The 18,696-nt window shown below is 42.5% G+C and overlaps 1 long non-coding RNA gene across 1 annotated transcript; it reads left to right on the top strand.

Moving 5' to 3' along the window:
* The first annotated feature begins 2,700 nt into the window (after positions 1-2,700).
* LOC117264283 (uncharacterized) lies at positions 2,701-10,307 on the top strand. Its single transcript, XR_004502279.2, has 4 exons — positions 2,701-2,906; positions 7,128-7,476; positions 7,566-7,654; positions 7,774-10,307. It is a non-coding gene; the product is annotated as an uncharacterized LOC117264283 (long non-coding RNA).
* Positions 10,308-18,696: the final 8,389 nt, after the last annotated feature.

The raw sequence follows: 18,696 nt of genomic DNA, 5'->3' as shown, positions 1-18,696 counted from the left end.
AGCGTCCCCGCTAGATTTGGGAGACATATTTTCATTCTATGACTGCCTTCTTATAAATAAAATAATAAATGATAAATGATAAAAAAGCTAATATTGTGTGCATATTCATGAGTCTGACTAAACTACTAGGGGGTGGGGGGAGTAATATAGTAAAGTAACTGATTACTTTTATTACTCCTGAAAAAAGTAATAAAGTAACTAATTACTTTTTCTTAGTAACTTGTCCAACACTGCTGTTGGGATCCTGTGCTTGATTACATTGGTGTGTCCATTGTCCTCCTTGTGCCTGGAAAAGAAATATCCCCACTTCTGGGTTAACTGCTCCAGTTGAAGCTGTTGTTCTTCTGTCAGACCATCACCTTTAATGGAGGTGAAAGCCAGGTTCTCACTAGCTGCTTCGTTCAGCTCTCTGACAACATTAACAAGGTCTACTTACACAGCTCCTGGACTCACTTCTGTAAGAGAAATGTCTCTGTCATCTTTAATGTTCTCTGGGGAAACAGCACAAACATTAGCCACTCTCTGGAACCGTTTAAGGACCATGGGGAAGGGGTTGATGTTCCTCACTCTAATTGGGAATCTGCCCATCCTGACTGTCACCAGAGCCCTCACCACTTCAACTCCCTCCTCTCCTGCCAAGGGATCTACTAACGCATATTTTTGTCTACAGGAGTGGGGTGGAGTTTTTGCCCACAACAAAACCTCACTTAGGGCTGGAACAGTCACTGACTGTTTTTTGATAGTTCTCCTGATAAAAAAACTATCCCATCGATCTTTAAGACAGGAGTCTCTTGAATGGGGAGAATTTGGCCTGCATCTGTTATAAAGATCCTCCCAGCAGTCCGAAATCACATTCATCCCCAGTATTGCCTTTTTGTCCCTGATTAAATCGTCCTTGACTACCACTACACCGCTGGCTAAGACCTGGACCCCTCCGACCTGGATATCAGCAACTATGTAACCTGTATAAGGGATGCTTAGGCAATTACCTGCCCTGACCTTAAGCCAGGACAACACTCCACCATGTTCCTTACACTTAAAAGACTCTCACTGAAGAGAGTTACCTGAGAACCAGGATCAAGTAAGCACTGTACATCTACATCGTCTACTTTTACAGTCACTTAGGGGCAGGTTCCTGTTATTTTCACATCAGAATAGGAATAGGTCGGGTCATGTATGAGTGGTCCAGACACCTGACCCACGATGGCCGGAAGGACTAGGGACCTGGAGGGGCAGTTACGACTAAAATGTCCCGCTTCAGTGCAAGTATTACAAATTGGACGTCATAAAGAGTCAGATTTATATTTGGAGGGGCACCCTACAGCTCTGGCTCTGTTCCTGTCTCTGCTGAGATGATCTGAATGTTGTCTTGGACGGGGTAGTTGTGGGGAGTAAGTGTCATGTCTCTCATTGTTTCTCAGTTCTGATAAAATTGTCTTTGTCATCTCAGTCATTTGTTCCCTTACTTCCCTAAGAATTTCACACCTGAACTCTTGTTTCCAGTCTGTTACCGTGGGTTGTGGGGCAGGGTGTCTGCTTATTCACAGCCAAGCAGGTAGACGGCAGCCACTGTTCATCTTGTTCCTCTTCCTGGGCTAGTGCCTCCATTTTGACCTCTTCAGAGGATAGCCCAGGGGTCTTCCTTTCTTGGCGCTGGAGCTCTTCTTTCAGCCCTATGATGAACTGGTCCTGCAGCACATCGCCCTCCCCCAGGGCAGTGTCATCTCTCTGCTTTAACCTGGAAAACTGTTCTCGCAGACGGAGAGAAGGATCAGACTGCTGACGTTCTTGCCTACAGTTAAAAAATTGAGTGCGGAGGGTGGAGACATGGGTGTTATCTCCATACAATGCAAGCAGTACATAAAATATTTATATTTCTTTTTTTCCATTTCAAAATCAAAATCTCCCTCTTTGCCTCCCCCTCGAACAATTCCAACACAAAATCTGCCTTTTGAGAGTCACTGAGTGGCTGGAAGCACAACATAGTCTCAATCTGAAGCTTCCATTCTCCCAATTTTGCTTCTGAACCAACACCACTGAACTTTTGCATCCCTGGGCCCCCCATAATAAATGACTTTATCATTACTGACGGTCCTGTGGCTTGTGCTTCTCCCCCGTGCATGCTGAAACAGGCCAGTTACTATACCCAGGAACAATCCTGTCCAACAATGCCAAAATTTGTCACAGGTATGGTGTGTGACTTTAAAGTAAAATTTCAATAACTGCCACTGGGGAATATTACTGATCCAAATCCGCATGCAGACAACCACTGTTAATGTGAACCATAAAAATTGTCAAAACACAAGTTAAAAGCAGTAAAAAAAAAAAAAAAGGAGTCCAACTGAGTAATAGTCCTGGTCTTGGTCTCTGTGTTGAAAAGGGTCCATGCAGGGCCTAGCCCAGGTAAAAACAGTCCATCCCCAGCTTCATGCCGTAGCCCAAGCCAGTCCCTTGCTGTCCAGCAGCTTCTCCAACTGGTGAAATCAGAGGATGGTATAAATCAGCAGACTTATCAATCGCTCAGTGCACCAAGAGTTCATAATACAAGATGGAATGAAGCTATAAAAGCGAATAGAAGGAGCCAAAATAATTCCTTCTACACTGGACACCGGCGTCCGCGCTCCCTCCTTCCTCCTTGTTAAATGGTATCTCACAGGCGCACTACGTCATCAAACCATGTGATGTTTGGTATCACCGGATTCAGGAAGCTCTCGGCTTCCTGAATCCGGCATCGATTTTCTTTTATTTCTTATGGATTTCGCACCAGAGCAGCCTAAACACACAAAGTCCAAAATCGCGATGAGTGGTGACAAGTCATGTCATGCCGTTTGTCGAGGGGAAAAGTTAAAGGATTACTCGCGATCTTATGCAGACCGGCGAGTGGGGACTTAGATCTTTTATAAAAGGTAAGAGTCTCACTCCTACCACTAGTTTGGGCTGAGATATACCGCCTAGAAAGTGGGATCATAACTTTCACGTTTCATATGGCTTTATTTGGTGATGTTTTATGGTTTTTCTGTGTCATAAACAACATCAGCTATCATAATCACGCCTGATTTCAATAAGGTACAATGTTTGAAGCTGGCTGAGTGTTGTTTGATCACCGATAGTACTGTTTTGAAGCGGAGTGAGCGCTCTTGTCATGTGGAGCTCCGCCTGGATCTTTTCATGGAAAAAACACTGTAGAATGGTCATACTTTGATTTTCTTCAAATTTGAAACAAATGTTCATTGATAGTGTGCCTACAGCCCCAAGGTGTCATTTACCTGCTCAGATGAAGGATGATATTCATCCCGAAAATCTTTTTTTTTTTTTTTTTTTGTTTTTTTAAGCAAAATCTTCAACTTTTTACTGACTTCAGAGGCCCATTACTCTGTCTCTGTATCACCTAGAGTGTTTCTAACACTTTCACAAGAAACTCCAGAGAGTTTGCTTTCTGGCAAGACCTCATGCATGCATATAGTCAGAGCAGTTCAGAGGCTACAGTCATTTTAATTTGTGTATGTCATTTTAGGCGTTTTTGCTACAAAATGGGGGTGGAGTGCAAGAGGTTAAAAAGCAGGCTCTCACCCTATTCAGCTCATAGCTGCCTTAATTTTTGGTGTCCTTGGGTCACTGTATAAACCAGTGTGACAAAGCCGCCCCGCACATCACCCATCCCCAGAGGGGGATGATGTGACAGAGCAGCTCTTTCACTGACTGTGGGCAGTACACACACACACACACACACACACATGCACACACACACACACACACACACACACACACACACACATTTGCTCTCATTCATTTCCTAGTCCCTGCTCCCTTCCTGTCTTCACTTAGTCATTTAAAAAAAACAAACTCACAGTTATCCCTCTTTACCTCTGTTTCTGTAGCATGGCCAAGGGTGCAGTCTTGTAGTTCTACACAAATTAATATGCATACATTCACGCAGTCATTGTATCACTTACCATACGGAAGTATGTTACATATTCATCCGCTGCTGAACGTTGTCTGAGTTTGATTGGCGAAACAGGGGTGTAACATTTTGCTCTGTTAAATAGACAGTTCTCATTCCTTTTTATGATCATGTGACCTGCATTATTACGTTTCTTGTTTGTTAAGCTAACTTTTGTTGTAAATAACTAAATACTGAATATTTTGCTTTATGTATTTTTTGAGTTTAGAAAGCTGCAAATTGTGTTTTTGGTTAGACAATATGCTGATTGTGGGGTTTTTTATGTGAATAATATGCCTAGTGGGAGGGGCACATTAAGATGGTGTGTGTGTGGTCAGTTTGGAGTGGGAAATACATGACAAAAACGAAACGGACAGTTGTATGTGTACAAGACTAAAATACGGCGACTCTGCTGGCCACCAGTATGCACAGTAAATCAGTCCCTCCAGACAAACTTGATTATGCGGTCGCATAATTCAACACATAATCAGCCAAAGTCTGCATATTTATGCAGGGAGTGCATTTTTTCAAAGACGCCGCACTTTCGCCGCATAAATCGCGGGGCTTGCATGATTTCATAATCCCCGCATTTTCGTTGCAAAAAAAGTCACATATATCTTAGCAGAAAGTTGAAAAATGTTGCGTTTACTTCACACAAGAGCAGCCATTTTCCCCTGTTGCCTTGGGAACGTTATGAAGTGACGTAATTACACGACGTGAACGTCATCGAAAAGCTGCAAACCACGCAGGGGAGGAGATGGACCAGATGTTAAGGGAGAGGGGATAGAGGATGAGTGGATGATGAGTGGACGAATGACTGGCCAGTGTTAGAGGCTACGCAGTTACAGTTTTCATTTTCACAGTGGACTGTTGTAGGTTCATTCAGGAGTTGATGCAACTTTACAGTTGTAAGATTGCACTTTTTGTTACCAGTGGGTTAAATCATTCTAGTTTCAAAAACCTTACAGTTGTAAGTATATTAGTAGTATGTAAATTTACGTTACAGTAAGAGATTGCACTTTGTGCATTGGAAGCACTTATTTTAACAGAAGATGTCTGTTTTTTCGAGTTTGGGGGCCCCAACCAATTGCCTGGTTTGCCTGTCCTGTCGAGTAGCATCCAGCTGCAGCCCCGGAGCAGAAGCCCCTGATGTGACACAAGCCTCTGGCTTGCCAGAAGTGCCCCTGGCATGACAGAAGTGATGTAGAATACCGGAAGTTACGTTTTTTTGCACACAAGAATGGCGCAAGGCATCACGGGAGTGACATATGTTGTAGGCTATTTAAGCGAGCATTTATTGGTGCATTCGTATTTGCTGCTTAGTAGTGCTTCTGGTAGACATTTAAAGACATTTAAAAACAAGGTAAGCTTTGCTATGTCGATAATGTTGCATTTGTGTAGCCTATTTGTGTGAAATACATTCCAACCTCTGTTTATGGTTAAACGTTCCCAGTGTTGGCTAGCGAGTTTGCTAACGAGCTAGCTAGCATTCTGCTGATGTGACGCTAACGTTAGTTCACAGTAACAGATGGTTGTTTATTTGATAAATGTTTTTTGCAACCTGTGAGATGTGTATGGGTGCGGAGCCAGGGTTTTTCCTGCATTGAGATTTTTTTGTCAGCCACCAAAGGCTTATTGTAATTGGCAGCGCTAATGAAAACCCCGAGCACCACAATGATGAAAAGACAAGCCAGCCTCGGCGGATTTCACTTTAATCCTTGTACTATCTTATAAAAAATGCAACATTAAAGGTCTAAGAGCGCAAAAAAATACACAAAGACTGCCACAGAAATAGTATCTGTTAATGTATTTTTATATATATTTTTAATGGATACTATTATTAACTTCAGTCCTCACCATACATAGCAAATATTCATTCAGTTTTTGAATTTTAACCCCTTAAATGCCAGTTATTGTGATTTTTTTTTTTTTAAGGCAAACACAAAGTGGATTATTTTCCATCCCATAAAAGCAACATTTATTTTTTGTTTTGTTTTTGGTGCTATTGCCTGGGAGTGTCAAATTGGATATGAAAATTGATTTTGGAGCATTTTTTTGTGTTAATCAGAGTGTGCACAGGTGTTCTGCATACTGCTAATGATTAGCAGGACTGATTGACATGTTTTTTTTTTAACCTGCCTGTTCATTGTATCATGTGTGCTCTGATGAAGGTCTTGCAGACCTAAAGCTTGAAGTAAAGTGAACTTTTGCACAGATTTAAGTGTGCGGAAATGTTTTCTTTTGGCCATCCCATAAATGCAATTTCTTTTTTTTTTTTTTTTTGTGGTGTGTGGGTTTTTTTTTTTTTTGTGGTGTGATTATCAGAGCCTGGGAGTGTCAAATTTGATATGAAAATTATTATTATTATTATTATTTTTTTAGCATTTTTATCTAGTGTCAGATTTTACACCCAAACCCTTTTTGTTCATATGGCTTTTTTCATATGGTATTTATTCAAGCATAATATATATATATTTTTTTAATCAAATGTCAGAAATATGTTAGAAATAACAGGAAAATGTGAGATTTCTGTGAAATAAGGTAACGTAGTACACTGAGTCCGATCATGCACTGCTGCACATAGTCACCAATAAAGCCACATTCTGTGCCAGGAAAAACCTTGAGCCTGTGTGATAAAATAGTGGTTGTGTATAACTGGTGCTTTGTTTTATTGTTCCATGGTTAGCATGGAAATGTTACATGGTTTGTTGTTTAATTTACACAATTCTCAATTAACAAAATTCTACCTCTCTTCCCTTCCCCTCCCCTCCAATACTCCCAACTTTACTATTCTGCACTGTAATCTATTCTACAGCAGGCTGTCCCACAAATCACCATACAGCCTAGGGGTGTCACACTAACACCAGAGAGATGCACCTTTGTGTTGCACTGCCCGTTGTGCAGGCCTCAGATCTTCAAACCAACAGTTTGGAGTAAGGTCCACAAACATCTCCAAGGCCATGCAAAGCATGCAGTGCAACACAAAGGTAACTGTTCTCTCAGTCATGGAGGATGTATAATATACCCCAAAATTAAAGCTTAGTATTTACACTTTAATTGTTATTGTATAATTTCAAATCCAAAAGGCAGAAAGCATTGGGTGGGGGGGGGGGGGGGGGCAAAATCTGTATCTGTCATTGACCACTAACATGTGTAGCTAACTGCAAATGCTGCATTTCTTTTTCAGATTACACAACATATATAAATGTAATTTGGAGTTTAAGCCCACTGCACACTTCCACTGTCCCTCCTGCAAACGATTATTAGAAAGAAGAGACCGTTTTGTAGACCATTTGGGACAGTGCGTCCAACAAGCTGTTGAAGAGGAGCAGGAGCAGCGGGAGGCCAAAGAGGAGTAGGGGGATGAGGAGCAGCAGCATCAGCAGGAGGCCAAAGGGGAGCAGCATCAGCAGGAGGCCAAAGGGGAGCAGCTTGATGAAGTGGTCTCTTTTCTATTTGGAATCCTTAAGGACACACCAGGAGCGAGACAACTTCTAGATCACGTTGCCTTTGTCTTTGACGTGCTTTTGCCTGAGGTAAAATGTCATTGTTCATCATTCAGATCCAGATTGGTAGAAACTGGTATATTGCCTTACCCTTATTGAGTTCTTTCATTCTGCTACAGACAGTTATCTACAGCCTGGTGGAGGTGCACTCCCTGTCAGGACAAAAAGCCACTGAGATGTACAAACAGGGCCCACAATATGAACCATGGTAAGATAAAGACAAGAGAGGTTTGACAATATTAAACATTGATGTTTTCATATATAATAAAGTGTTAAGTAATTTAATACACTATTTGTTTATTGACTCTATTTTCTTCCTTTTGACAGTGAGTGGGACCTGTTTCAAATTTGCCTCCAGAGAAATCTGAGCGCGGAGGCCACCAAAAGGCTTCAGGAGTTTAAACAAAAAATGAGAAAAGTCCTCCAATCAGAAACATTTATAAATCTATTGTAAATGTATGAAAAAAATAGGTGCCTGTTAAGGATATACAATAATGATGAGCAGTTTTGGTCTCAAATAGTTTTATTTTTCTTCTGCAGAGGGATCAGTTCTTACACAGCATGTAGATTTTTGTAAGAAATGACACATCTGACTGAGTGAGTGAGGGTTTTATAGTATAGACCAAACAATTGGTTCTCCTGGAAATTAATACCAAAACATGGTCATGCATAGGGAGCTTGTTTATGCCTCTGTTCTCAGATTTATTTATTTTTTTTTTTACCACTGAGCATGTTTGCTTCAGTAACTTTACCAAGGGTCAACATAAGTGGTTTTACAGAATGCAACAGTCATAATGCTTCTGAGCATAAAATTTCCATCTCATGCCCCAGTAGTTCACCTGGTAGAGTGCATACGACAAATTTAAAGCTGAGTCCTTACCACACTGGCCTGGCTTCCAATCCAACCTCAGGCTCTCTGCCGAATAAACCAGTAATGCCAAAAATAATCTTTTAAAAAAATATTAAAAGTATATTTTATTTAAACAGTGCATTTTATATTATCTTTTTTTTTTTTAATAGAAATGATATACGTGGGCATGGAGGTCCTTTTGTGACTTTTTTCCCTATAAATCTGGATTTTCATGAGAAATTAGTCTTAAATTTTCTGATTAGTCAATGTCTTGTGGGTAAAGTTATTTAACACAAAATTCCTTCATTTGATTCTCTGATGTGCAGTTCCCTTGAGGATCCTCTGGATCTTAAAAAAGTAGGCTAAACCTGATCTATGACCACACTTTTTTGTTATTGGTTATATCTATGTAATAAAAGGAAAACGTGTAGGCTATAATATCCATCTCTGTACACAGACTACAGGAACACAGGAAAGATTAAGCTGTTTGAAGTAATGGTAGCCTAAAGACCACATTGAAATTACTCATCAGTTTTACTATACGATTCATCATAATGGGAAGTAGTGTTTTTATTTTTTTTTAAAGGTCCAAAGACAAAACTAGTTTATGCTAAGTTAAAAGAATTAACGTTAATTGAAACGTTTTGGTTTTGGTAGTACATTCATATCATGGATTAAGCTTTTATATACATCTCCTCTCGCTCGTGTTCGTACTAACAATGACCACTCTGATTACTTCCCCCTCAAACGTGGCACACGGCAGGGTTGTCCACTCTCCCCATTACTATTCACCATCGCCATTGAACCACTAGCTGTGGCCCTCAGGTCCAGTCAGATGTTGGGTATCACAAGAGGTGGGGTTGAACATAAGCTGTCTTTATATGCCGATGACCTTTTGCTTTTCATCTCCGACCCAGACAGATCTGCCCCTCTAGTATTGAACTTGCTGAAAGAGTTTGGGCAAATTTCAGGCTATAAACTAAACTATCATAAAAGTGAGGTCATACCAGTCAACGTCGCAGCCGCAGTCTATCCCCTTTCTCAGTTACCTTTTAGGTTATCTCCTGAACACTTGAAATATCTGGGGATATGCATAACTAGGAACTATTCAGATTTGTTCAAATATAACATTTCTCCTCTGCAGGCTAGACTAACCCAGGATGTTCAGCGGTGGTCTCTCTTACCACTGTCTCTTGTTGGACATATAAATTGCATCAAAATGAATGTATTGCCTAAATTTTTATACCTTTTTCAATGCATACCCATTTTCCTCCCTAAACAATTTTTCAAATCCCTCGATAGATTAATTTCTCAGTTTATTTGCAACAACAAAAAAAAAAAAAAACAGGATAAAAATGGACACTTTGCAAAAGCCCAAGGAACTGGGTGGCCTAGCTCTCCCCAACTTTTTACTTTAATACTGGGCTGCGAACATAAGAACTATTCTACATTGTTGCTGTACTAATAAACAACCCCTGTCATGGCTGTAGATAGAGGAAGCCTCATGTGGTTCTTTTTCTTTTTCTTTTTCTTTTATGTCCCTCTTTTTTAACCTGGAAGGACAAAGGGATTGTGTCCATTAAGCATCTATACATTGACGGTACTTTTGCTTCCTTTGAACAGCTAGCCCATTTATTCAATCTACCGCCGACTCATTTTTTCAGACATCTTCAAATTAAAGATTTTGTTCGTAAGCATTTCTCCAGCTTCCCTATCATTCCTCCCTCCACTCTCACTGATACCATTCTCCAAATTAATCCCTACCTTAAAGGTACTATTTTGGTATTATATAACACTCTTCTCAAACATCAGCTCTCATCCTCCGATGCCTTACGGAGGACATAGTCGACAGATCTTAATATAGAGATAAAGCCTGCAATTTGGGATCAGGTTCTCAAAAGGGTTCGCTCATCTTCTATCTGCGCTCGACATGGAGTTTTACAGTGTAAAGTGGTTCACAGAGTCCACTGGTCTAAAAGTAAGCTATCCTGCATTTACCCTGATACTACACTGAACAAAAATATAAACGCAACACTTTTGTTTTTGCTCCCATTTTTCATGAGCTGAACTCAAAGATCTAAAACATTTTCTATACACACAAAAGACCATTTCTCACAAATATTGTTCACAAATCTGTCTAAATCTGTGTTAGTGAGCACTTCTCCTTTGCCGAGATAATCCATCCCACCTCACAGGTGTGGCATATCAAGATGTTGATTAGACAGCGTGAATATTGCACGGGTGTGCCTTAGGGTGGCCACAATAAAAGGCCACTCTGAAATGTGCAGTTTTGCTTTATTGGGGGGGGGGGTGACCACCATTTGCCTCACGCAGTGCAACACATCTCCTTCGCATAGAGTTGATCAGGTTGTTAATTGTGGCCTGTGGAATGTTGGTCCACTCCTCTTCAATGGCTGTGCAAAGTTTCTGGATATTGGCAGGAACTAGAACACGCTGTCGTATACGCCGATCCAGAGCATCCCAAACATGCTCAATGGGTGACATGTCCGGTGAGTATGCTGACCATGCAAGAACTGGGATGTTTTCAGCTTCCAGGCATTGTGTACAGATCCTTGCAACATGGGGCCATGCATTATCATGCTGCAACATGAGGTGATGGTCGTGGATGAATGGCACAACAATGGGCCTCAGGATCTCGTCACGGTATCTCTGTGCATTCAAAATGGCATCAATAAAATGCACCTGTGTTCGTTGTCCATAACGTACGCCTGTCCATACCATAACCCCACCGCCACCATGGGCCACTCGATCCACATTGTTGACATCAGCAAACCGCTCACCCACACGACGCCACACACGCTGTCTGCCATCTGCCCTGAACAGTGAAAACCGGGATTCATCCGTGAAGAGAATACCTCTCCAACATGCCAGACGCCATCGAATGTGAGCATTTGTGAGCATCTGCGCTCTGCCACGTTTTTATGTTTTTTATGTCTACATCATGACTGTGTATGTGGGTGTGTGCGTGGGTGTGGATGGGTGGCTGGGTGGCTGTGTGTATGTGGGGGTGTGGGCGGGTGGGGGGTGGGTGGGAGGGACATCTTTTTAACCTTGTAAAGCACTTTGTGCTACATTTATGTATGAAATTGCTTTATAGATAAAGATTGATTGATTGATTAATTGATTGATTGATTGATTGATTTGCCCACTCAAGTCGGTTACGACGACGAACTGCAGTCAGGTCGAGATCCCAATGAGGACGACGAGCATGCAGATGAGCTTCCCTGAGACGGTTTCTGACAGTTTGTGCAGAAATTCTTTGGTTATGCAAACCGATTGTTGCAGTAGCTGGCCGGGTGGCTGGTCTCAGACAATCTTAGAGGTGAACATGCTGGATGTGGAGGTCCTGGGCTGGTGTGGTTACACATGGTCTGCGGTTGTGAGGCCGGTTGGATGTACTGCCAAATTGTCTGAAACGCCTTTGGAGACGGCTTATAGTAGAGAAATGAACATTCAATTCACGGGCAACAGCTCTGGTGGACATTCCTGCAGTCAGCGTGCCAACTGCACACTCCCTCAAAACTTGCGACATCTGTGGCATTGTGCTGTGTGATAAAACTGAACATTTCAGAGTGGCCTTTTATTGTGGCCAGCCTAAGGCACACCTGTGCAATAATCATGCTGTCTAATCAGCATCTTGATATGCCACACCTGTGAGGTGGGATGGATTATCTCGGCAAAGTAGAAGTGCTCACTAACACAGATTTAGACAGATTTGTGAACAATATTTAAGGGAAATAGTCTTTTGTGTGTATAGAAAATGTTTTAGATCTTTGAGTTCAGCTCATGAAAAATGGGAGCAAAAACAAAAGTGTTGCGTTTATATTTTTGTTCAGTGTAGTTGAAACTGTGATAAATGTCATCTAGGGCCAGCTGATCTTGGTCATATGTTTTGGGCCTGTTCCGCTGTTACTCAGTTCTGGAAAGGCGTTTCTGACTCTGTCTCACCCATCACAAATGCCAACATCGGCCCTTCACCTGTAGTTGCCCCGTTTGGTGTTCTACCAGCTGGCCTCTCCCTACCAGCTTACAGTATCTCACATAAATGAGTACGCCCCTCCCATTTTTGGAAATATTTTATTATATCTTTTCATGGGACAACACTATAGAAATGACACTTTGATATAACTTAAAGTAGTCAGTGTACAGCTTGTATAGTAATATAGATTTACCTCCCTCTGAAAATTACTCAAAACACAGCCATCAACATCTAAACAGCTGGCAACATAAGTGAGTACACCCTACAGTGAACATGTCCAAATTGTGCCTAAAGTGTCAATATTTTGTGTGCCAACCATTATTATCTAGCACTGCCTTAACCCTTTTGGGCATGGATTTCACCAGAGCTCACAGGTTGCTTCAGGAATCCTCTCCCACTCTCCCACTTTTGGGTCAAATAATGACCCAAAACACACCTAGAAGATGACAACTGCCTTGCTGAGGAAGTTGAAGGTAAAGGTGATGGACTGGCCAAGTATGTATCCAGCCCTAAACTCACCTGTGCACCTGTGGGGCATCCTCAAGCTGAAGGTGGAGGAGCACAAGGTGTCTTCACATCCATCTGCTCCATGATGTCATCATGGAGGAGTGGGAGAGGATTCCTGAAGCAACCTGTGAGCTCTGGTGAATTCCATGCCCAAAAGGGTTAAGGCGGTGTTAGATAATAATAGTTGGCACACAAAATATTGACACTTTAGGCACAATTTGGACATGTTCATTGTGGGGTGTACTCACTTATGTTGCCAGCTGTTTAGATGTTGATGGCTGTGTTTTGAGTAATTTTCAGAGGGAGGTAAATCTATACTACTATACAAGCTGTACACTGACTACTTTAAGTTATATCAAAGTGTCATTTCTATAGTGTTGTCTCATGAAAAGATATAATAAAATATTTCCAAAAATGGGAGGGGTGTACTCACTTATGTGAGATACTGTATTTTGTTGATCTTGTAGTCTTTTTTACACTGTTGGCAAGACGTGTTATATTGTTACACTGGAAAACTTCCAACGCCCCATTTCACTCAGAGTGGATAAGAAATGTTCTTTATTTTATAAAACTGGAAAAAAATCAAATACTCTCTTCGTGGGTCTGCCACAAAATTCTCTGAAATCTGGGAGACCATGTCAGGTCCCTCCAGCTTGATCCTGCACCAAACGATTAAGCACCCCCCTGTACTGCACCTAAGCCCTGTACCATCTAGTCATATTCCATTCTATTCATATCAGTCTTGTTGAATCATCTTACTTATATTCAATTTCATTTAATTTTTTGTTGTTTTTTATTTTTTAGTTAATTAATTAACTAATTTTTTGTATATGTACTAGCGTAGGTGGACGCATATACATTGACTATCTCTGTCCTTTTTCTTTTCCTTTTTTTTGTGAAAGGGTGGGAGGGTGAGTCTTGTATTTTCACCTTTACTGTGGCCTCACTCTATGTAATGAATACCTGTCATGTTGTTATATGAGGCCTTTTGTATATGTGTGTCTTATGCTGAAAATCCATAAATAAATCATACATTAAAAAAAAAGAATTAACATTAGTTCTTAATGACTTGCCTGATTAAATAAGGATAAAATAAATATAAATGGACAATTCATACACGCTGTTAAAGTTACAGTTGGTAATCCTGTTCAGAAACACTTCTTGTTATATTGGGTGAAATGGTCCTTCCACCCTGAGAGTAGTCAATACATAATGTGTTCAGAAAAAGGAATGAAAAAAATCCGACCTCTGTGGCAGCTGCAGGCCTGTAAAAACTCTGACCAATCCCTGCCATTCGGTGCGAATGGAAAGAACCAATCAGATGCCTTCATGTCTCGTCCTGCCCGAGTCCCCCTCCCTCCCTCCCTCCTCCCTGCATGCACTCATCACGTGTCACTGTTCCTGGAAATATTCAGCACACTCCTCAGCAGAAATACCGAGTTAGCAGGAGTTTGCTGAATAACGGCAGAGAAAATGCAGCCAAAAGTACCACTTCCTGTGTTACTTGTAACGGCTCGCCCCCCTAAACAGGCTGAGAAAAGAAAATCGGAGGCAGAAAAGGCTGTGACGAAAAAGGCTTTGGATAAAGCGAGAGGACAAACCAGACATCAACATCGGTGCAGCTTTTGAACGGTGGAGACAACTGAGGGAGCTGAAGGGCCTGAAAAGTGATGCAGAGGTTGCTGTCTTTCTGTTGGACAGGTAATTATTTGTTTGCTTCGGGGGGATTTGTTATTTTACTCGGCTCTCCTCTGCCCTGCTGACTGCAGGATGCGCGTTCAAGCTTGTGTGGGGCCATGACTTTGGACGGAGCACTGACGGGAGGGGGAGGAGGGGGTGGAGCTTAGAGGAGGTGCCGCTTTCAAATCTTGTTAGCTCTCTAACATTACCAACTATAGCTTTCAGCAATTTTGTTTTACTAAAAAAACAAAACAAAGTTGACTTGCAGGATTAAATAAAGGTAAAACAAATGGACAATTCATAGATGCTATGTTAAGCAATTTTAATTTTAAAAAAAGAACGTCACTTCCGTCACGCCATGGTAAACAATTTTGTTTTACTAAGAAACAACAAAAAACAAAGTTGACTTGTATGATTAAATAAAGGTAAAATAAATGGACAATTCATCAATTCATAGACGCTATGTTAAGCAATTTTACTTTAAAAAGTTGTAAAAAAGAGAGAAAAGTCACTTCTGTCATGCCAGGGGCACTTCCGGCATGCCAGAGGCAAAAAAAAACAAAACAAACAAACAAACAAAAAAAAAAAAAACGGAAAAATATGTCACTTCCGGTATGCTACGTCAATGCGGAGGCCGGAGGCTTGTGTCACGTCAGGGGATTCTGCTCCAGGGCTGCAGCTGGATAGTATTGGTCCTGTCTGGGCGCCCCTGAACATAATAGCTGTGAATCACCGAAAATACGTTCGGGGCTGGAGTCAAAACATCCGGGGCTGAAGCCCCGGAAAAACTGCTTGGTGACGCCACTGGTTTTTCCTATTTTGAGGAGTTTTGAAATAGAACCCTGCGACAGCCAGCACTGCTCCTCACATCCAACAGTTCAAAAGGTACATAGGGTACTTAAGAGACTTAACTGAAGAAGGAGGAGTGAAGCGCCCTTTCACCCCTCCAATTTCCCACAAAGCGCATTTCACCCTCTCCTGCAGCGGCCTGCTGGAACAGTGTGTGTGCCAAACGCAGCCAAGCTCTGTCCTCCCTCACTGTCTCACAGGTGACTCTCGCGGATGCAACTGTTTGGTTTTTTTTTTTAAAGATATTTTTTTGGGCATTTTAGCCTTTAATGGACAGGACAGGTGAGTGTGAGGGGGGGAGAGAGAGGGAGGGAGTGACATGCAGCAAAGTGCCACGGGCTGGACTCGAACCCGGGCCACTGCGGCAACAGCCTTGGACATGGGGCGCCTGCTCTACCACTAAGCCTCTGACGCCCCAGTGGATGCAACCGTTGCACTGATCAGATTAGGCTGTAGGCTGGAGCTTCTTCTCCGTTCGGTTCGGTGCACCAGTGTTGTTGATTTTTATGTTTATTGTTTGGGGACTGCGGATGAAATTTAGCATGCATGCTAACTCCGGCATATTTACATTACATCATGTATGTACTGTTCATTAATATGCCCTGTCCCGACAAAATAAACCAATAAATGAAATGAAATGAAAATGTCCACGCCGCTCTGTTTCACTTCCATATGAGCTCCGCTCTGCTCTGGCTCTGCACTGACGACCCTGCGCACTTATTACTTATCAGCCCTGGACTTATCACCTTATTAGCTGTAGAGACCGGTAGAAGACACCCACAGGAAGCCCAGTGTACCAATCGCAGCCCACTCACTCACAGTGTATTTCCAGGTCATTTGGAAATCCCACGAAAGCTAAAAAAGCTCCAGCCATAGATAGTGCCACCACCAGGACCAACCATACATACATCCTATCACATGCACACACCATCACCATTACCCCGTGACTTTATAAACATTATACACATTGTTGTAAGTTGGCCAGTCAGTTTATTCTGCTTTTTACTATAATTGTAGCATGACAGCCTCAGTTATATCTCTCTGTGTAGTTGTGTCCTCTGACTTAGTTTAGTGTGCAGAAATTATTAATTTAACCCCTACAAGGGACACCAAAAATAAGGCTCACAGGTTTGATTAAACACTGACAGAGACAGGAATCCAAAAAAAGTATAAAATGTATTTTTCACAATATCTTTTTAAAATTTTAAATTAGGCTCATAGGGGCCACTAACCAAAGAAAATGGCCAATGGTAATCACACACACAATCAATTAAACACACTCACACAAAACACGCGTACACAACCCAATTGACCCAAAACACTATAGAAACTAAATCAAAATTAAACCCTCCCAAATAAAGCAGAATTACAGAAGAAAAATGATAATAACAATTCAATTAAATCAATAAACCACAAGAAAATCTAATATGCATTAACCAGGAGTTGGAGGACATGCATGGGCATAAGTCAACCAACTCCAGAGAAAACAAAAACAAAAGAAAAGAAAGCAAACAAAATGAAAACAAATTAGTACTGTAAATGATGTCATGGTGGTATCAGGATTCCTTCCTGTGTTCCCCTGTTTTTGTCCCTCTAATTGTTGTTTTTCCCTGTCAGTGTGTGTGTGTGTGGCTGGGGCGTGGCTTCCCCGGTAGGCAGCACCAGGTGTTAATCATAATCATCATCCCCTGGCAGTATAAGAACCCCGGCTGTCCATCCAATCCTCATCAGAGTATTCAGTCTCCCTACGCGGTACCACTCCTGTCTCGGCCACTCTCGTGTGTTTTGCTCTTGTGCCCTGCTAGCTTGAAGGCTAATGTTTTTGTGTTTTTGCCTCTTCCAGATCCTCGTGTTTTCCCCTGGTGCATGCCTGCCTGTCTGCCTCCCGCCTGCCTGTTCCCTCACCTGCCTTTTGTCCTTTTTGGTTTGTTTTTCCGGGATCAGGATTTCCCCCAGCACGCGGAGTGGCTTCCTCGTGCTCGCCTTTTGTTCTGTCACGCCAATAAAACCCCTTTGTTAATTCTTGGAAACCTCAGTGTCGGTGTCTGCTTCTGGGTCCAGCCCTGTATTCTTGTGGAACCTAACAGAATACTCTGGCCAGCATGGACTCAGTGGACACGGACCCGAAGCCTCAGATGGACGCTCTTCGCCATGCGGTTTCCAGTCAGGGGATCCTGCTTGGACAACATGCCAGTGCACTTCATGGGATAATGGGAACCCTGCAGGAGCTCACCGCCAGCTTCACTCGCTTGGAGGAGCAGCCTCAACCAGCTCCACCTGTGGCTCTTCCTCTCGCCCCCGCTCCCGCTCCCCTGCTTCCACACCACCAACCCAGAGAACCTTTTGTGCCCGCTCCTGAACGGTATGAGGGAAAGTTGGGGGAGTGTGGGTCATTTCTATTGCAGTGCCTGTTAGTGTTTGAGCAACAGCCAGCTATGTATGCTAGCGACAGAGCGAGAATAGCCTATGTGCTAGGTTTGCTAACGGGGAGGGCTAGAGCTTGGGGAGCTGCTTTTTGGAATAGCTCTGATAATGCTAATGCCACCTATCACCAGCTTGCTACTGAACTTAAAACAGTGTTTGACTATCCTGTAAGCAGTAGCGATGTTAGTAATCGTCTGCTCAGCCTCAGACAGGGTCCACTCAGTGTGGCAGAATATTCAGTGGATTTTAAGACCCTGGCTATGGAGCTAGGTTGGGATGACAAGGCACTCCAGGGCATTTTCTTTAAAGGACTTAACGAAGTGGTAAAGGATAATTTGGTGGGAAGAGCTGAGGTGGGATCACTCCAGGAGCTTATATCTCTAGCCATTAAGGTAGATAACAGGCTCAGGGATAGGCGCAGGGAGAGACCTCGGCTCCAACCCCTAAGACCCATTCACCAGCAGATCCGCCCTGAACTCCAGAGGCTTTCAGGCACCATAGGAAATCCCAGTCCTCCTCAAGTCACCGCTTCACCCGACAGAGTGGAACCCATGCAGCTGGGCAGACAGCGGCTCTCTCCAGCAGAAAGGAACAGATGTTTTCGAGAGCATTTATGCATCTACTGCGGAGAGGCTGGACATCAACTCTCCAACTGTCAGCTGCGGTTAAACGCAGAGACTCATCAGTCACAGACGGGGTTCTGGTGAGTCATGCTATGATGCCTGCTGTGCCCCGAAAACGTGTTAATATTGAAGCTAGTATCCTCATTAATGGTAAGCCCCTTTCCTTGTTGGCCTTAGTTGACTCTGGTTCTGACTCCAACATCCTAGACCTTGAACTAGTCAACCAAGCTAAATTAACTGTTTCTCCGTTAGCTACCTCCCTGGCCGTAACCGCTTTGAACGGTGACGTATTAGCCCACATTAACAGCCAGACTGAG

The sequence above is a fragment of the Epinephelus lanceolatus genome, chromosome 10 (genome assembly GCF_041903045.1).
Source record: "Epinephelus lanceolatus isolate andai-2023 chromosome 10, ASM4190304v1, whole genome shotgun sequence".
NCBI lineage: Eukaryota > Metazoa > Chordata > Actinopteri > Perciformes > Serranidae > Epinephelus > Epinephelus lanceolatus.
This window is presented reverse-complemented; position numbering and strand designations above follow the sequence as displayed.